A 6,077-nucleotide genomic window follows, 5' to 3' on the forward strand; every position below is an offset into this window, starting at 1 on the left:
CGGCCCCGCCCACCCCCTCGGGACGCAGAGATGGGGCGGGACGCCGGCGTCTGTTACCGTGAGGGTCGCCGTAGGTCGTGTACCCGCCTCCACCTGTCGGGGACAAGCACAGAGTCAGACAGGGATCCCGCAGGGCTGTGGGTGCCCCACTGCGGGGGGGGGTGCAGCGATCAGCACAGCACACACACGCGGGTTCCCACGGAGCTTAGCACCCGCGGGAGGGACGGGGCTCAGCAGGCAGGAGGCGGGCTGTAGACACGCCCGTCATGGCGAAGAGGGTGATGGGGCCGGTAAGGCGCTTTTACGTCCAGGGTCACTGAATATACACACGTGTGCACAGAAGTGCAATGCGCACAAGCCCATGGCTACATGCACATATATGCACGCACGTGCACACACATGCAGGCACAAACACAAGCGACCACGTTCGCACATGGGAACAGACACACTCATGCTCACGCCTCCACACACATGCAATGCATATGTGCATTTTTGTGTGCATGGTGTGTACACAAGCTTTGCACATGTGTGTGCACGTGCACGTGTATGCACGCCGGCACATAAAATACATGGGCACGTGTTTGCGCACACATACGTGCACATGCAATCACAGGCAAGTGCGAACAGGTGTTGGCACACCACATGTGCATGCATACACATGAACACATGGGCACCCATGTGCGTGTCTATGCACACAGACACACACGTGTGCACACATGCACAGCTGTGTGTGCCCATACACACCCAGTGACACCTGGAAACAGGTCATACTGCCTTTCAACACAGCAAGGCCTGAGCACATGCCGCATGCCACCTCCAGCCTCGGTGGCCGACGAGGACACACACGGGAAGCCCCGCGGTCAGTTAGTCAGCATGCAGGACACAGGACAAGCTCCCCGCGGCGGCCACACGGTGATTAGTTGTCCAGCGGGACACGTGCTGCTCACACGGCCTCTAAGAAAGAACTGCTTTACCGTGACCATATCCACCCGAGTTGGGTCTATAGCGCCCTCCTCCTGCGGGACAGAAACAGCATGTGAAGTGGACGCTCATGCCCAGGGACTCAGGTGAGGTCAGGCGAGGGCACCCCGGGGAGCCCAAGCCCACAGCGGGAGGCCGAACAAGGCTGTAGAGGCCTCGACTGTGTCCCCGTGTGAAAGCGAGGGACAGTCCCCACGACACGCACACACCGGGCCACGTCGAGTGCCCGCCAGCTGACAGTGGGGTGCGACTCGGCCTGAGCGCAGCCCCCCCTTCTGTGCCCTCAGAAGAGAACGTGGCAGAGCCTGACGGATGCGGAGCCCAAAGTGTCACCTCACCCAGGGACAGAGCGGAAATGCCCGCAATGCCTTGCCACGTCCGGACAGCAAGGCGTGGGGAACATTTGTGATCTCCTCCTGACACAGCCCGGGGCCGACTTCGCGGGGTTCGAGGTGGAATGGTTTGGGCGCGGGTTCCTTGCATGTCGGGGGGTAAGTGAACATACCACCTCTGTCAACAGGACGACGGGCAGTAAAGGGGCTTAATCGTGGCCCTTCAAGTTCGTATGTTGGGGTCCTCACCCCTAGGACCTCAGAACATGGCTGGATGTGGAGATGGGTCTTTACAGAGGGGTGAAGGTATAACGAGGCCACCAGGGTGGCCCTGATCCCATAGGACCGTGTCCTTATGAGAAGAGGGGACGAGGACACAGACATGCACAGAGGGTCCACGTGGGGACACAGGGAGGGGACGGCATCCACACGCCCAGGACACAGGCCCCAGGAGGGACTGGCCCTGCCCACACCTGCATCGCGGACACATAAATCTCCGGTGTTTCAGCTGCCCAGTTTGTCACTTTGCTACGTCAACCCGAGCACACTCAAACGATGGCTCTTCGAGAAACCTGGTCATGGAAAGCCAGCTCCAAAGACATTGCGTGAAACATTTTTCCTCGTCACCAGGACGGGGCACAGACGCAGGACACGCCCTTGCTTGGCTGTCCCCGCCCTCGGCACAGATTCCACATGAGAAGGGAACATGCCAGACACGTTCTGTCACCTGGAGGGAGGGGCCGGGAGACTCAGCCAGTGCCGCCTGAGCCCAGCCTCGGGGCTGACCTGCTGGCTGAGTCGCAGCCTCACCCAGCCCAGCGCCGCACGGCATGTTTTGTGGGAGTTTCGCCCCCAGTATCACAGACAATCCTGACGGCTGAGCTTTTATCCCCCGGGGAGCCGGTCCCCAAGTAACGAGAGACCTGAATTATTTCTCGGGCACACGCGTAGAAAGTCTCACGGCTCCCGGAGCACAGTGAGACGAGTCACGTCTCTCTAATTCGTGAATCTGGCCAAGAACAGAGGAACGCGCCGTCTGAGGGTCCTGCGCAGAGGCAGAGGCCCCGCAGACGTGGGTGTGGGGGGCGAGGCACACATGAGCCGGGCCTTTCCCGGGCTGTACCAATGCGGGGCGTCTCCCAGCGAAACGCGCCGTGGCTCTTAAAACAAATGTCGCCTGCATGAGGGGGCATTGCATGAGCACGCAGAGGTGGAAGCAGATGGTCCTTGACCGACTCAGCCACCACCTTCCACGGGTTGTCTCGTCTTTCCTGACCTCGTGCCCTCTATGGGGACACAGTTACGGGGACGGGGCCACGCAGATGCCGGCCCATGTCCAGCCCTTCGAGTGAGGACTGTCTGAGCATCAAGCTCGCCTTTATTGCATGCAACCGAGTGTAGCAACCCCCACTCCAGAGGTCAGGGAGGGAACATGACTGCCTTCCAAGGACAGCTGCACGCCTCGGAAAAGCTCCACGCACATGCTGGTTTCAACCAAAAACCATATTCACTTTAAGACGTACAAAGCTCTTAATCAATGGCGAACAGCAAATAAGGGTCGTCAGCATCGTCATAATGCTTTGAAATCAATCCGTAGATTGATTGCTGGGCGGGGCTGTACTACGCAGCCTGGAGACCACGGCTGACTCTATATTGCTTTCTGCACGTAATGACACTGCTGTGCACGCGTCAAAGCTGCCGAGAGACTCAACCTTAAACGTCGTCATCACCAGGAAAAAAAACGTCGTCACTATGTCTTCATAGTTGCGAGTATGTGACTGTCTCTTTATAGTTACAACTATGCAACCATTTTCTTTATGGTTATGACTACGTAACTATGTGTGGTTACAACCTTGTAACGATTTCGTTATAGTTCAACTATGTAACTCCTTTATAGTTGCGACTATGTAACTATTTTTTATGGTGACGACGACGTGACTGTTTCTAGTCGCGACTATGCGATTATTTCTTTATAGTTGCGACTATGTGATCATGTCTTTATAGTTACATGTGTCACTATTTCTTTATATTACACAGTAACTGGATTTCACTACACTTACTGGAATGGTCACTCTGCAATCTGTACGACCGTCCAGTGACCTACGCACAGCCGACCCCAGCAGAATGCGTGTGCGAATCCCATGTCAACAAGAATGATTCTGGTACGTGCTTTCGCAGCGTGCGTACCCCCCTCAGCCCCAAAGCGTTTCCCTCGCCTGTTGGGAAGACATGAGCTGCCTAACCGGATCCCCGGGGTGCTGGCTGCTCACTCCCGCTGAGCGTCAGTGCCCGCTGCTGCTTCCTTGCTCCTGCACGAAGGTGCGTGTGTGCAGCACCTGGGCTCCCGCCGAGCAGGTGGACGGGGAGCAGACGGCCGGGGCAGATGGGGTGCGGGAGGCCGACGCCAGCAGACAGGGTGCCGGCACCCGAGCCCCCAGAGAGGGGTGGTGGTGAGGAAGGCACGTAGGAGCCCGAAAGTGCCCCCCTGCCCCGCCCGCCGCCCGCGGGGACAGGCGCTGGGCGTACGTACCGTGCGAGTTCCCGTAGCCGTCGTTACCGGGGCGGTAGCCGTCGTTACTGGGGTAGTAGCCGCCTCCGCCGCCTCCGCCGCCTCCTGGGGGAGAGAGGGTGCAGCTGGGAGATCCTGCAGCTGCAGAGCACGGCCTTCCAGCAGGTGTCGCCTGCGTCAGCGATGCCGGCACCACGGCCGTGCCCAACAGCCACCTCAAGGCGTGCCCCACGGGGGCCCCGGGGACACTCGAGGGGCCACCCCAAGTCACGGTTCCCCATGGGAAGAGTCGCATTGAGCTGGAGACTTGCAGGAAATTCTGTGCCTTCAGGGACCACGGCTCTAACCCTTCTAGAATAAAATCGCAGAGCTCAAGAGACGGGACAGGCCCTGTGGCGTGTCACACGCCGAGCCAGCCCCGTGCGCCTGTCTCCCAGCAGCCTGCACTTTTATTCACGTGCAAAGATTCTTTGCAGCTTTTCACAGTCCAAGTACAGAGAAAAAGTTACGTTTAAAGTAGTACATATGTATATACGTGTGTGTGTAAGGATAGATATATATGTATATAGACAAATATATATATAAAGGCATACACAGAATATGTGAAGGTACATATTTATGGATACAAAGATGTACATCCATAAATAGAGGTATATAAAGGTATATAAAGGTATATAAGATATACAAATGTATACATGCATAAAGATGTACATAAGTGCATACAGAAAAGTGTATATAGACTCGTAAAATGTATCATAATATATAGAGATATGTATGTATATAAACACATGCATATATACATACATATATATAAAAGTATATAAATAGCAACATACATACACAAATATACACATACCTGTATAAAGGCGTATACCTGCATAATTTTATAAAAGTATATAGACATACACATATAAATATACACAGACATCTATAAAGGTATATGCATATATATAAAGGTATATATACATCAGTATAAAGATATAATGAAAACATACATTTATAAAAAACTGTACATACACAAATAAAGATACGTTTGTATATATGTTAAAGGTATGGAAACGTGTATCAAGATATGTTATTACCTAGATACATGTGTATAAACCTTCCATGCTTTATTTAATGTTATTTGCATCATGTTGCTTATAATTAAATATGAACCTATGGAAGGTACATACATATGTATGTGTAAACACATAGAAACACAAATGTACATGTATATACTCACAGAAGGACATATATGAAGGTAGACATACAGAAGTGTATAGAGAGACTAGATCTTAATTGTTCTACCAAAAAAAGAATTTGTAACTATGTGACGTGACGCAGGTGTTAGCTCACAGTGAGATGTTTACATGTATCAAATGAACACTTTGTGCACCTTAAACTTACACAATGTTATGTGGCAGTTGCACCTCACGAGAAATATTAGATTTTAGAAAAAAGATATAAGACATAGCTATGTCAAGGTGTAAACACACACACACACACCTGTAAAGACAAGTGTGCACACACGTGTGTATAAAGGTGTGTATTTCAGTGTGTGTATAAAGGTGTGTGTTCACACATGGACACCCATACGTGCGCAGACGTTCACAGAGAGACAGCCACCACTTTTCAGTGGCATCTCAGCCACTGCCCGAGCGTGTACTGGGGACCGCGGGCCCCCACCCTCCAGAGGAGCCCGCACGTACCTGCCGGCTGCCTGGGCCTGGGCGGGTAGCGGCCGTCATCGTAACCTGTCGGGTAAAGCACAGAGAACAAGCTGACGGTGCCCAGAGGGGAGGGGGCTGGGGCCGGTCACAACGGGGAAGCAAAGACACAGTGTTAGTCACCAAACAGTCACTGGGAACAGAGTCAGTAACACTGTAACTACCCCCTGTGGTGCCATGAAGGGCTGAGGTTCTTCGTGCTGTCCACCTGACACAAATATAATATCGCACGTCAACTATACTTAAAAAAAAAAAACAAACAAACCGAGCACGACACGCACACGAAAGCAGGTGACCAAGGACGAAGATGCGCCTTCCCGGAGAGGAACGGACAATGTGTTTGGGGCGTGGTGCATTTTAAGGGGAGCTCACTGTCGCCATCCCCTGCTCCGGGGGGTGGCGGGGAGCCGACCCCTTACAGGAGAACCTGCGCCGGGAGGGGACTTCGAGCTGGCGCGCTGAGCCCCGCGCGCCCGTGGGACTCCCGGCGTCCAGCCGCCCTACCTCCTCCGCTGTCCGAAATCCCGGGCTGCGGGCGCGGGGCTG

The sequence above is a fragment of the Pteropus alecto genome, unplaced genomic scaffold (assembly GCF_000325575.1).
Source record: "Pteropus alecto unplaced genomic scaffold, ASM32557v1 scaffold96, whole genome shotgun sequence".
In the NCBI taxonomy this organism is placed as follows: Eukaryota; Metazoa; Chordata; class Mammalia; order Chiroptera; family Pteropodidae; genus Pteropus; species Pteropus alecto.